Source organism: Phocoena sinus, chromosome 1, assembly GCF_008692025.1.
Source record: "Phocoena sinus isolate mPhoSin1 chromosome 1, mPhoSin1.pri, whole genome shotgun sequence".
NCBI classification, from domain to species: Eukaryota; Metazoa; Chordata; class Mammalia; order Artiodactyla; family Phocoenidae; genus Phocoena; species Phocoena sinus.
Window position 1 is genome coordinate 21399480 of NC_045763.1, and position 12610 is coordinate 21412089.

General features: G+C 45.1%; 1 protein-coding gene across 4 annotated transcripts in view; it reads left to right on the forward strand.

Moving 5' to 3' along the window:
* Positions 1–840: 840 nt before the first annotated feature.
* Positions 841–12610, forward strand: part of WDTC1 (WD and tetratricopeptide repeats 1) — a 71652-nt gene continuing 59882 nt past the window's right edge. The window contains exon 1 of one of the 4 annotated variants that reach the window (XM_032647343.1): positions 841–1230. The gene's annotated coding sequence lies outside the window, so the exon portion shown is untranslated. The remainder of the gene's footprint in view (positions 1231–12610) is intronic. The other 3 variants (XM_032647328.1, XM_032647351.1, XM_032647336.1) reach the window with 3 other exon arrangements.

Consider the following 12610-nt stretch of genomic DNA (forward strand, 5'->3'; position numbering starts at 1 on the left):
AGTTTCCATTCTCAAAAGATGACCATGTCTTCCTTTTCTGACTCAAGGCTCCTCATGGGTGGGGCCTGGTCTCTTCCTACAGAAGTTAGGCATGATAACTCCCTTGTGACCTTGGGAACTTCCTTAGAGAGGAATTGTCTCCTGCATCAGCCTTGGGACCGCACAAGGCTGGAACGGGCTCTCTTTTTCAGAGGTGGGACCAGCAGTCTCAGATGGAACTTTCTCCCAACAAACTGAGTGTTCCCAGAGTGTGTGTGTGTGTGGCTGGCTCCCCTCCAGGCCACCCGGTGTAGACTGATTATCTTTTATGCTCTTCCTTCAGGCCGGGAAGCCAAGAGTGAGGAATGTACCACTTCAGCAGCCCCCCAGAGCAGGAAGAAGTAAGGTGAGACTTGGCTCTGGGGTGACCCTGGGGCCCCAGCCTGAAGAGTCCCCAATTAAGGGGCTCTGAGGGAGTCTTGAGGAGGCTCTTAGGAGACTGTGTCGGACTCTGGGGGCAATGGGTGAGGGGAGTGTCCCAGAAGCGACAGGAGGGAGCATTTTACGCGCACATAGGGTGGAAGGTGCGTCCGGGTAACTAATGGCAACTGGGCGGGGTGAGCCCGCGCTGCGGGAGCTCTTCGACGGAGAAAAACTACGACTCCCAGGTTGCTCCAGGCTTAGCCCGGCTTTTCCGCCCGCCCACTGGCTGCCGGTCTGGCGAGCGGCGAAGCGGATTGGCCGCGGCCATGCGGGGCTCCCCGACTAGCAGGTTAGTGGGCGCCGCCGGCAGCAGACGTTGACCAGGAGCGGGGGGTGGAGGGGCCCCTGATCGCCATTCTGGAAACGGCCGGGCGCTGTCTCTGTAGCGTAGCCGCTGGCTGTGAGGCGCGGGGCGGGGGCGGAGACTGCGTGGCGCAGGCGCGGTGCTGGGCTTCTCCTGGGTCCCCAGACAGCTGGAGGAGATAAACAGAGGAGGAGGAGGGAGGGGAGTGCGTGTGTGAGAGCGCGCGAGGGAGTGTGAGTGTGTGTGAGCGCGGGTGTGAGGCGGTGCGCAGGGGCGGGCGGAGGCGCTGTCCGGCCCCGGCCAGGCGCCAGGCAGGGAGCATGGGAAGGGGCTAGAGCTGCCCGGGCCCTCCAGCCCCCTCCCCGGGATCCGCGCCCCCCCTCCGGGGAGAGGGGCCGGGCCCCCCGGACGGACATGGGCTCCTGAAGTTGCGCCGCCACCGGTCCTGGGAAGAGGCCTGACAGGTACGGGTAGCCGCCGCCCCCTGCTCTCCGCTGGCGCCGAGGCGAGGACCGGCTCCGGCAGCCTCGGCACACGGGCCGCCAGCTCTGGGCCGGCCCCAGCCCTGCCGGCCCGGGGGCCTGGACCCGTCCGCCTAAGGGCTCCGGGGTGTCCCGAGAAGGGGCAGGCCTCGCCGGGTCGGAGGGCAGAGTGGGCCGGGGGCGGGGTGGGGACGGAGGGCTGGCAGGGACGTGGAGGGAAGGCTCTGGGAGTTTGGGGAGGCTCTTCCGAGGGAGAGGTGGAAGTCGTCCCATCACGGGACTTTTTTGCGGAGTTTTTGTTTGACATCTGATCTGGCGCGGGTCTCAGGAAGAAGGGGGCAGGTGGAAGTGTCGGGAGGGCAACGTTGACCTGACCTGCTCTCTCTTAGTTTCCATCTGTGTGTGTGTGTGTGTATGTGTGTCCGTCCCCGTGTCCAGTCCAGGCTTCTGGCAGCCGCAGATGCCTTCAGTGGCCCATCCTGGCACCAAACTGAACTCTGCCGAGGTATTTCCACCAGGCGACTGTAGCGCCCGTACAAAGGGCCTTTACTTGGGAACTGGCTATTCAGTACCCACTTCAAAGGGCAAATGGGAAGTGTGGAGTAGGAGAGAGACTGCGACCCAGCAGGATCCAATTCTCATTGCTGAAAGCTGCAGTGAGACGCCCCCTTGCCAGCCAGGTTGAATTCGCATAGTGCCCTCTGGCTCTCTCTTCTGCAGGTGTACTACTAGGGTCTCTAGAAAAGAGGCATCGGGATTTATGACTAATGTCTAACAACCTAATTTGACTATTTCCTCCAAAGGCCTTTCCTTCTATGACTTTCTTTAACTTCCTGAGGTAGTGGTAAAGCAACTTTAAAAAGTTTTCCTCTCAAGTTAGTGAGTTTAAAAGCCTGGTAGTGTGGATGTAGCTTCCCCATTCTTCCCAAAGATGGGGTGGATGATCAGGGCAAAGTGGCAGTTAAGTCTTCCCTTTTAATAAAGCCTGAAACAGTTTTGAGAAGAAGATTATTATTCTGAGGTCACCTCCTGACTCAAAGGCATTATGAAATCCCCACCTAGGGCACAGGTATGCCCCGTGGCCTCACTAAGCTTTTCTGTACATTGCAGTCCTCCTTGAGTGGCCAGTCTGTGTTCACTAAGTTGAAGGAACTACTAAAGGATATTTTTGGTTTGAATTCTGGCTGCTGCTTCTTTGTAATTATATTTTTAAAGGGATTGAATTGAATCTTGGCTATTGAGCATAGTGATAACCAGATCCTCTATCACAGGCCAAGGAGTAATTAGTAGGGCTCCTTTGGGCCGAGTCTAAGACTAACAATGGATTTTTTCATTGCAGTTTGTTGTATTTCATCGGCAGGTGGGAAACAACCTTTTCTGCCATAGTTTGTGATCATGCTGCTTAATTCTGGAGTCCAGCTGTCCTTCCCTCTTAACCTCTTTGGGGACACTTATGTTCAAGTCACATCCCACTTTGTAGAAGCAGTGCTTTGGGTCAACTCTGAAGAGTAACTGAACAACAATTCATATTTCTGCCTGGGACTCCTTCCCTTGGGGTCACTGAAGGAAAGAGAATATGTGTAGTGATTGTGGTGATGGTGTTAACGTTGACGATTTGCCAGTTTTAAAGTTGTGAAACAGCTGACAGTTTTTCTAGCTGGTTAGAACTCATGGGACATCCTATGGAGGGTATTTTCACGCATGTGGGCTTCAGAATCTGGAAGGATACAACTGAAGAAGCCCTCTGCTAAAATCTGTGGCTCTTGAGGGGCCAACTGCTGGGAAGACCCAAAAGTGTGACTTTAATTATTCTTCAATTATTTTTATTTTTCTTCTCTCCTTTTTGAATTAAGGAGTATAGCCCACGTGTGCAGTCCTGGGTCTCAGAGAGGGAGTCATAGACAACGTGTAATGTGGTGATACTTAACCTTTTCTTTTGGGCCACTGGTTTAATGATCCATTCTGTTTCCTTTCTTCTTTTATCCTCACCTTTCCAGATTCTCCACTGCATCTTTGGGCTGCCAAACCCATATAATTCTTAGGCTGTGCTTTCTTCTCAGCTGTCTAATAAGCTCTTCAAAAACCCAAGCCCTGACAATTGCCATCAGAAACCAGTCCCTTGGTGTTACATTTAATTCTGGCTAATTTACTTTGAGGGATATTTACTAACTGGAATACATCCTAAAAAGTGACTGACATTTATTGAGGGCCTGGTATATGTCACGCTCTGTGCTAGGTAGTGTTCTTACTTTATCTAATTTAACCTTCATGACTACCATGTGAAGTGAAAGTTTTTCCTATTATACGTATGAAGACACAGGTTCAGAGAGGTAAAATAACTTGCTTAAGGTCACACAGCTAGTAAGTGAAAGGATCAGAATTCAGACCCAGGTCTGTCTCCTCAGGGACTGTGACACTTGAGCAAGGGCTGAAAGGACCAAAGCTAAGAGCCTGGGGGAACACATACTTGAAGAACTGTCTTTGGAAAAGGAACTGGACTTTCTCTGTGTGATTCTGCAAGGCAGCACTAGGATCAAAGGATGGAAATTCCAAGAGGGTAGATGTTGGCTTGACAGGAGAGAATTTGGCTTTCTAAAAACACAATGGGCTGCCTTGTGGGGGAGTGAGTTACCCATCATTGGAGGTATTCAAGCAGAGGCTTTGCCACTTCTTATCAAGGATATGGTAGAGGAGTTCATACTTATGTAGTTAAATTGAACTGAGGTTTTTTTTCAGTATTTTAAACTCTGTTATTATATTAAATTCTTGTCATTTTGATCTGTAAAAATCTAATATGTATTGAATACCTACTTTGTGCCTGGCACTTGCTGAACACTTTTCCTACAATATTTCATTTAATCTTCAGAAGTCCCCTGAGGTAAGTATTATCACTATTTCCACTTTACAAATGAGGAAACTGAGGGTCCAGAAAGTTGAAAAATATGCTGGAGGTTACACAGCTAGTAGTAGTAGGGCTGATATTTGAACCTATGTCTGCACCTTCTTAGCTGTGTAACCTAGAGTAAAGCACATGTTCTCTCTGAGCTATACTTTCCTCATATGTGAAATGAGCACCTACATTACAGTGGGTATATAAGGACTAAATGATGTAATACATGCTTTTCACTAGATCTCATCTTTTGCCCCCAAGAGCCTGGGTTTGGGGGTAAAGGGGTGCCACTTTGGTTTCTTCAGGTTGAATTCAGGCCTGACTGAAACCCTGAGAGTCCTGGGGTTCATTCTTGGTGCTATTAGTAACAGCTGCTGACTCCACAAAGGGCTTTGTGGCATTAGTAACTAATACCTTAAAAACTTGAGGCCTGAATAAGAGGAGTATTCAGCCAACAGGTTGGAGTATTGGAGGCAGTGTCAGAAGCTGTGTGGAAAGAAAATTCTCACCCTATTGTAGAATCAGATTCAGGGATCACTGTTTGCATTTTTATATTTAATGTCTTATTTTAGGGTGAACAAGGTCACAACTGCTAGAGCTGTGACAGAGCGGGATGCCAAGAATAATAACCCTTAATCCTCCCTGTAGCCATCTGGGGAGGTATTAACCCCATTTTCTTGGGGAAGGGAGCAGAGCAGGATCAGTCCTTGCCCAGGTAGCTATCTACAAGCTCTCTAGAGACAGTGTTAGGATCAGGACCTTGGTAAAATTTTGTCCTTGTTCATAACCCCCAGATTCTGTTTTCGGAAAGCATAAAACTGTGCTTATTCCTGAACCTTTTAGAGAGCCTTTATCAGAATGGGAGGCAGGCGTTTCTGGTCAGGGAGCTTCATCAGTTGAGGCCTGAGTGTTTGGGTGCCAGTGGCTTACCTGGTTCCCTCTTGAGTCAGACATCTGGATGTAACACAGCTGCAAATGAATCAGAAAGGAAGCATTTCCAAATTGATTGGCTTAGTTTTCCTTGACCTTTCTGCTAGGAGTAAAGCTAGGGGGCAAAACTTAAAAGGCTCCCCTTGAAAAGGTACTTTGAGTTGTGGCAGGATTTGGAAAGCTGCAAGTTAAAGGCAAAATGCAAGACTGTGGATGCTCTTGAATACATTGAGAAAGGATAGCATTATCAGAATATGCCTCCATTTCTCTTTCTGTTCCCTTCCATTACCTTAAAGTAATTGTGGCCCTAGGAGAAGGCAGATAAATTATCTATGATCACTGAAAAGTAAAGCTCTGAAAACATCAGGAAAATTTTTCACAAAACCCATATTGCGATACAGAACCATACAGGCAGAGAAGACATCCAGGTGAGTTTTCATCCAGAGCCTCCCACAAGTGAAGCATTTCTTAGGATGGCCTTCCACAGAGAAAGCTTCAGTCAGCCCCATATGGAATCATTTAAGCCAGGAGCCTCAAAGATGGCAGAGAACTTTTCCAAAGATGCTTTGCCGATGGGCTTGTCCTACCATCCACACCTTTCTCAGATGATGTCCTTGTGCCAACTTAGTCCATGACCCTGAAATGCAATCTTTAAATTTGTGTTTGAGACCAGCAGAGTCAAGGTGATTTTGATTCCTTAGCCTAACCCTAAGAAACGGTAAGAGACAAAGTTTCTATTGGGGAAGACTGCTTGGATGTGGTCTGATTAAAGATAATAGTAGTAACTCTTTTTTAGTGGCCAACAGCCTGGGTCCTGGAGTTAAGCTATCTAGTTTGACTCTTCATTTAATTACTGTAACTTTGGGCAAGTTAACTTCTCCATGCCTCAGATCCTTCATCTATAAAATGAGGATAATAGTAGTACCTGTCTCACAGGGCTGTTATGAGGAGTCTGTCAGATAACACTTGTAAAATGTTTAGAATGTTCAATAAATATTATTTACTATGCTCAGTGTCAGGCATTTTACATATGTGGCTCTTCCATTCCTCATCAGTCTGTGAAGGTAGGCTTTATCATCCCTGTTTTGTTTTTTTTTTTCCGGTACAAGGGCCTCTCACTGTTGTGGCCTCTCCCGTTGCGGAGCACAGGCTCCGGACGCGCAGGCTTAGCGGCCATGGCTCAGGGGCCCAGCCGCTCCGTGCGTGGCATGTGGAATTTTCCCGGACCGGGGCACAAACCCGTGTCCCCTGCATCGGCAGGCGGACTCTCAACCACTGCGCCACCAGGGAAGCCCAATCCCTGTTTTTCTTTTAATTAATTATTTATTTATTTATTTTTGGCTGCTCCAGGTCTTAGTTGTGGCAAGCGAGATCTTCGTTGCAGCATGTTTAGTTGAGGCATGCGGGATCTTTAGTTCTGGCATGCAGACTCTTAGTTGAGGCATACATGTGGGATCTAGTTCCCCGACCAGGGATCAAACCTGGGCCCCCTGCATTGGCAGCGTGGAGTCTTACCCATTGGACCACCAGGGAAGTCCCATCATCTCTGTTTTATAGATTGGGAAACTGAGGTTTAGAAATGCTGTCACACAGAAAGTAGGTGGCAGAACTGGATTGAACTTTAGGTCTGTCGGACTCCACAGCCCAACTCTTTTTATTTTATTATACTAGTTCCAATTACCTTTATGCATTGGAAGTGCTTTTTTTTTTTTTCCTATAGGATTGCTTCAGTAGGAAAACCATCGCAAATAGAGTGAAGGGAAACTTGCATACATCTTTTGCATAATTCAGAATGTTGAAAGGGGGTCAGCTGTCACTCAATGGGAGCACCTCCCTGCAGTGGTAGGCAGCAAGTCCAGAGGAAAGAGAATACAGATGACTTGGGTTCCATCTCCACTCTACTGCTGCCTAGCAGTGTGTCCTTAGAATTATGGGATAAGGGCATTGGAACGGGTTTTGCAGCTCATCTCAGAGTCTACCTCTCATTTTACAGATGGGTAAATAGGCTGAGGGAATGAAATGTCATACTCAGAGTCACACAGCCAGTTAGAGGCAGATCTTGGCCTGGAGCACAAGACCCTAATCCTGGTTTAGTGCTTCTTCCTCAGTACCACATAGCATTGTGCTTCAGTTCTCCTTTGTTAAATGGGGATGATAATAACTTTCGAGCTTCCTCACAAGATTGTTGTGAGGTTCAAATGAAAAGCATGAACAAAAGCATTCTGATAGGGATAAAATACTGTTTGTATGCAAGGTAGTCATGCTGTTATTCATTCAGCCAGTATTTATTGGTACCTGCTAAGCCCACATCACTCCTTGGGGACCCAGGAGGATCAATAGATGAATCAGATGAAGAGCTGGCCCTCAGGATGCTTTTAGTCTTTTAAGGAAGAGAAGCCACATAAATAACTACTGTTCAAGTTAGGAGACAGATGAAGGAAAGGGTGAGAACTAAATTTTCTTTTCATAAGTTGTCATTTTGAGGTCGAGAAAAGAAGAAGGTGTTTTGGGACTTTTCCTCCTTTACAATTGAGATATAATTTACTTACCATAAAACCTACCCTCTTAATGTGTGCAAATCTACGCTTTTTATTATATTTACAAAGTTGTGCAACCATCACCAATATCTAATTCTGGAACATTTTCATCACCCCCCAAAAGAAACCCATACCCTTTAGCTATCACTGCCTACCCCCAATCATCCCATCTTCTCCCTCAACACTAGACAACCACTGATCTACTTTCTGTCTCTATAGCTTTTTCTATTCTTGACATTTCATATAAATGGATTCATACAATATGTGGCCTTTTGGGACTGGCTTCTTTCCCTTAACACAATGCTTTCAAGTTTCATCCATGTTATGGATGAATCAGTACTTCATTCCTTTTTTCATTCCTTAATTCCTTGATTCAGCATGAATCAGTACTTCATTCCTTTTTATGGAAGAATAATATTCCATATATGGATATACCATATTTTATTTATCCATTGATGGACATTTCAGTTGTTTCTACTTTGGGGATATTATAAACAATGCTGCTATGAGTGTTCATGTACAAGTTTTCATGCGGACATAGGTTTTCATTTCTCTTGGAGTAGATACCTAGGAGTAAAATTTCTGGGTCATATGGTCACTCTAAGTTTAACTTTTTGAGAGGCGGCTTTTCTTAAATGATTTTTTCTTATTGAAAATAATACTGTCACTCACACTTAGTATTTACAGTGTGCCAGTTATCCCATGTAATCCTCACAACAGCCCTGAGGTAGGTACAACCATTATCTCTGTGTAACAGTTGAAAAAACAGCCAGTGTTTCTTGAATTATCATGTGCCAGGTATTGTGCTAAGTGTTTTACAATGCATTACCTCATTAATGCTCCCAATAACCCTGTGAGATAGATATTATTACATATACCTATATAGCAGGTAAAAACAAAAATAAAACCAAAAACCCAGGAGCTTAAAAGTAAACAGTTTGGGGGCTTCCCTGGTGGCGCACTGGTTGAGAGTCCGCCTGCCGATGCAGGGGACACGGGTTCGTGCCCCGGTCTGGGAAGATCCCACATGCCGCGGAGCGGCTAGGCCCGTGAGCCATGGCCGCCGAGCCTGCGCATCCGGAGCCTGTGCTCCGCAACGGGAGAGGCCACAACAGTGAGAGGCCCTTGTACCACACACACACAAAAAAAGTAAACAGTATTGCCCAAGAACGCAACCTAGTGTGTGGTTGAGCCAGATTCAAACTCAAGTTTCTTTCCATCCAAAGCTAGTTTCTAATGACTATTTCCACATTAACACAAAACAATAAAACTTAACAGTAGAATACTTGGAAAATACACAGGAACAGAAAGAAAAATATATCGCCTGTTGTCCTACCAGAGACATGACCACTGGCTAACAATTTTGGTGCATATCCTTCTTGTTATAGCATTACATATGTACATTTTTTGGTTTGTATTTCTTCCCCCAAGGCTGGGATGGCTATATATATGTCTTAAACCTAATTTTTAAACTAAAATGGTTAATGGTTTTTCCATTTCATTAAGCAGTCTTCCATGTTTTGAATGACTCTATAATAGGAAAAAAAGTGGCGTTTTTTGCCGCATCATGAGGCTCGTGGAAACTTCGTTCCCCAACCAGGAATCGAACCCGGTGCCCCGGCAGTAGAAGCGCGGAGTCCTAACCATTGGATGGCCAGGGAATTCCCGGAAAGAAAGATTTTTAAAAGGGCTTTATTAGAGAGAATTCCAAATGTATACAAAGTAGAAGAGTATAATAAACCGCCATGTACTCATCATCCTATCTCAATAACTGTCAACATCCATGGCTAACGGGCCCAGCCGCTCCGCGGCATGTGGGATCTTCCCGGACCGGGGCACGAACCCGTGTCCCCTGAATCGGCAGGCGGACTCTCAACCACTGCACTACCAGGGAAGCCCCCCATCCTGCCATTCTTGTTTCACCTATACCTCCCCTGCTTTCCACCCACTCATTCTATTTTTTAGGTGAAATTTAGAAACATGAAAACACACTAATCTTGATTGTATAATTTTAACAAATGGATATACCCATGTGAACATACCTCCAATATCCATGAAATCATATTCCCATCAATATATAGAGAGCCTTCTATCACTCTAGAAAGTTCTCTGGTGTACTTTTCTTGCCAATCTCCACACACCCAGGCAACATTTCTGATTTTTTTTAAACTATACTTTGCCTGTTTTAGAACTTCATATAGATGGAATCATACAGTATGTACTTTACGTCTGGCTTCTGTTGCTCAGGATCTAAGAGATTCTTCCATGTTGTTGCCTGTATTAGTAGTTCCTTTTTTTTTTTTTTTTCTGTACGTGGGCGTCTCACTGTTGTGGCCTCTCCCGTTGCGGAGCACAGGCTCTGGAAGCGTAGGCTCAGTGGCCATGGCTCACGGACCTAGCCGCTCCGCGGCATGTGGGATCTTCCCGGACCGGGGCACGAACCCGTGTCCCCTGCATCGGCAGGCGGGCTGTCAACCACTGCGCCACCAGGGAATCCCTCCTTTTTTCTTTTATATAATAACTTTGTTGGGATATAATCCGTATGCCATATAATTCATACATTTAAAGTATACAATTCATTGGTTTTTAGTAGACTCACAGATGTGCAACGATCACCACAGTCAATTTTAGAACATACTTATCACCTCAAGAAGAAACTCCAAACCACAGTGAAATACGACTTCACATCCACGAAGATGGCTATAATTAAAAAAAAAAAAAAAAGTGTTGGTGAGGGTGTGGAGAAAGTGGAACCCTTATACATTGGCTGGTGAGACTGTAAAATGGTGCAGCTACTATGGAAAACCATTTGGCGATTCCTCAGATAGTTAAACATAGAATTACCATATGACCCGGCAATTCCACTCCTAGGTATATACCCCAAAGAATTGCAAACAAGTACTCAGAGACTTGTACATGAATGTTTATAGCAGCACTATTCACAATAGATGAATGGATAAACACAATGTGGCATAGCAGTGCAATGGAATAGTACTCAGCCATAAAAAGGAACGAAGTACTGATACGTGCTGCAACGTGGATGAACCTCAAAACATTATAATACGTGAAAGAGGTCAGACACAAAAAGGCCACAAATTGTAGGATTCCATTTATATGAAAAACCTAGAATAGATAAATCCATAGATACAGAAAGTAAATTAGTAGTTGCCAGGTGCTGGGGGGAGGAGGGAATAGGGAATGACTGCTTAATGGGTATGAGGTTTTCTTTTGGGTTGATGGAAATGTTTTGGAATTAGCTAGAGGGGGTGGTCCCACAACATTGTGAATGTACTAAATATCACTGAATTGTACACTTTAAATGGTTAATTTTACGTTACGTGGGTTTCAATTCAATTAAAAAAAAAGGAAACATATCCTTTAGTTATCACCCCTCTACCTCCTGTCCCCTCCAGCCCCAAGAAATCACAAATGTACTTTCTATTTCTATAGATTTGCCTATTCTGGACTTTTTATATAAATGGACTTATATGATATGTGGGCTTCTTTCACTTAGCATAATGTCTTCAAGTTTCATTCATGTTGTAGACATGTCTCAGTACTTCATTCCTTTTTCTGGCCAAATAACATTTGATTGTATGGATAAACCACCTTTTGTTTATCCATTGATCAGTTGATGGACATTTTGGTGGTTTTTACCTGTTACCTATTGTGAATAATGTTACTATGTGCATTCTTGTACACGTTTTCTTATGGAGTTTCTTTGTTTTGTTTTGTTTTGTTTTGCTTACTGGTACGCGGGCCTCTCACTGTTGTGGCCTCTCCCGTTGCGGAGCACAGGCTCCGGACACGCAGGCTCGGCAGCCAGGGTTCACGGGCCCATCCGCTCCGCGGCATGTGGGATCTTCCCAGACGGGGGTACGAACCCGTGTGCCCTGCATCGGCAGGCGGTCTCTCAACCACTGCGCCACCAGGAACGCCCGAGTTTCTTTGTTTTTAACAAAGTCACTTTTTTTTCCTCCTGACCTTGCATTTCAAAGCTAGCAGAGGTGATAAAGACATCCTATTCTCTGTGTCCCACCATCTGCAGTGGAATCCTGAGTGTCAGCTTTGTTTCTCTGGTAGGGAATGAAATATGGAAGAAATGTTGTAACCATGCCAGTGAGTATAGATGACAGGAGTTATCAGGTCTTAGTAGAATTCAGGTTTGGTGGAAGTCTATTAAGCACCTACCACGATCCAGGTATATATTTTGTACTTTCATATATATTTCATCATTTATTCCTCACAAAGATCCATTGAAGTAGGTTAGTATCCCTATTTTACAAATGAGGAAATTGAAACTCAGAAACATTAAGTAACTTGCACAACTACGGAGCTGAAATTCAGGCCCAGGTGCCTAAGTATTTCAAGTCTGCTTCTCTTTCTGCTGCGTTAGCCAGAGCCTAAACAAGGACTATGGCACACCTGAAATGGGTGGTTCCTCATGTTTGTTTGGATATTACCAATTCAATCCTTGGTTCTAGATGAGTAATCTTCTCCAGATGTACTTTCTTCTAGGGTTTGTTAACCTTAGGCTCTTATATTACTGGTACCCTTTTCATTTTGAAGTACGAGATTAATTCCTCCACATTTAACTGTTAGTTGAATTTTATTAGCTTCCTTTGTAACTATACAAAGATGTGCCCATTGAAGAAAGTTTCCCAGTAGCCTAAGTTAAAAGTTTGTGGTTAATCATTACAAAAATGCAAATCAAAACTACAATAAGACATCATCTCACACCGGTCAGAATGGCCATCATCAAAAAATCTAGAAATAATAAATGCTGGAGAGGGTGTGGAGAAAAAGGAACATTCTTGCACTGTTGGTGGGAATGTAAATTGAATGGAGAACAGTATGGAGGTTCCTTAAAAAACTAAAAATAGGACTACCATACGACCCAGCAATCCCACTACTGGGCATATGCCCTGAGAAAACCATAATTCAAAGAGTTATGTACCAAAATGTTCATTGCAGCTCTGTTTACAGTAGCCAGGACATGGAAGCA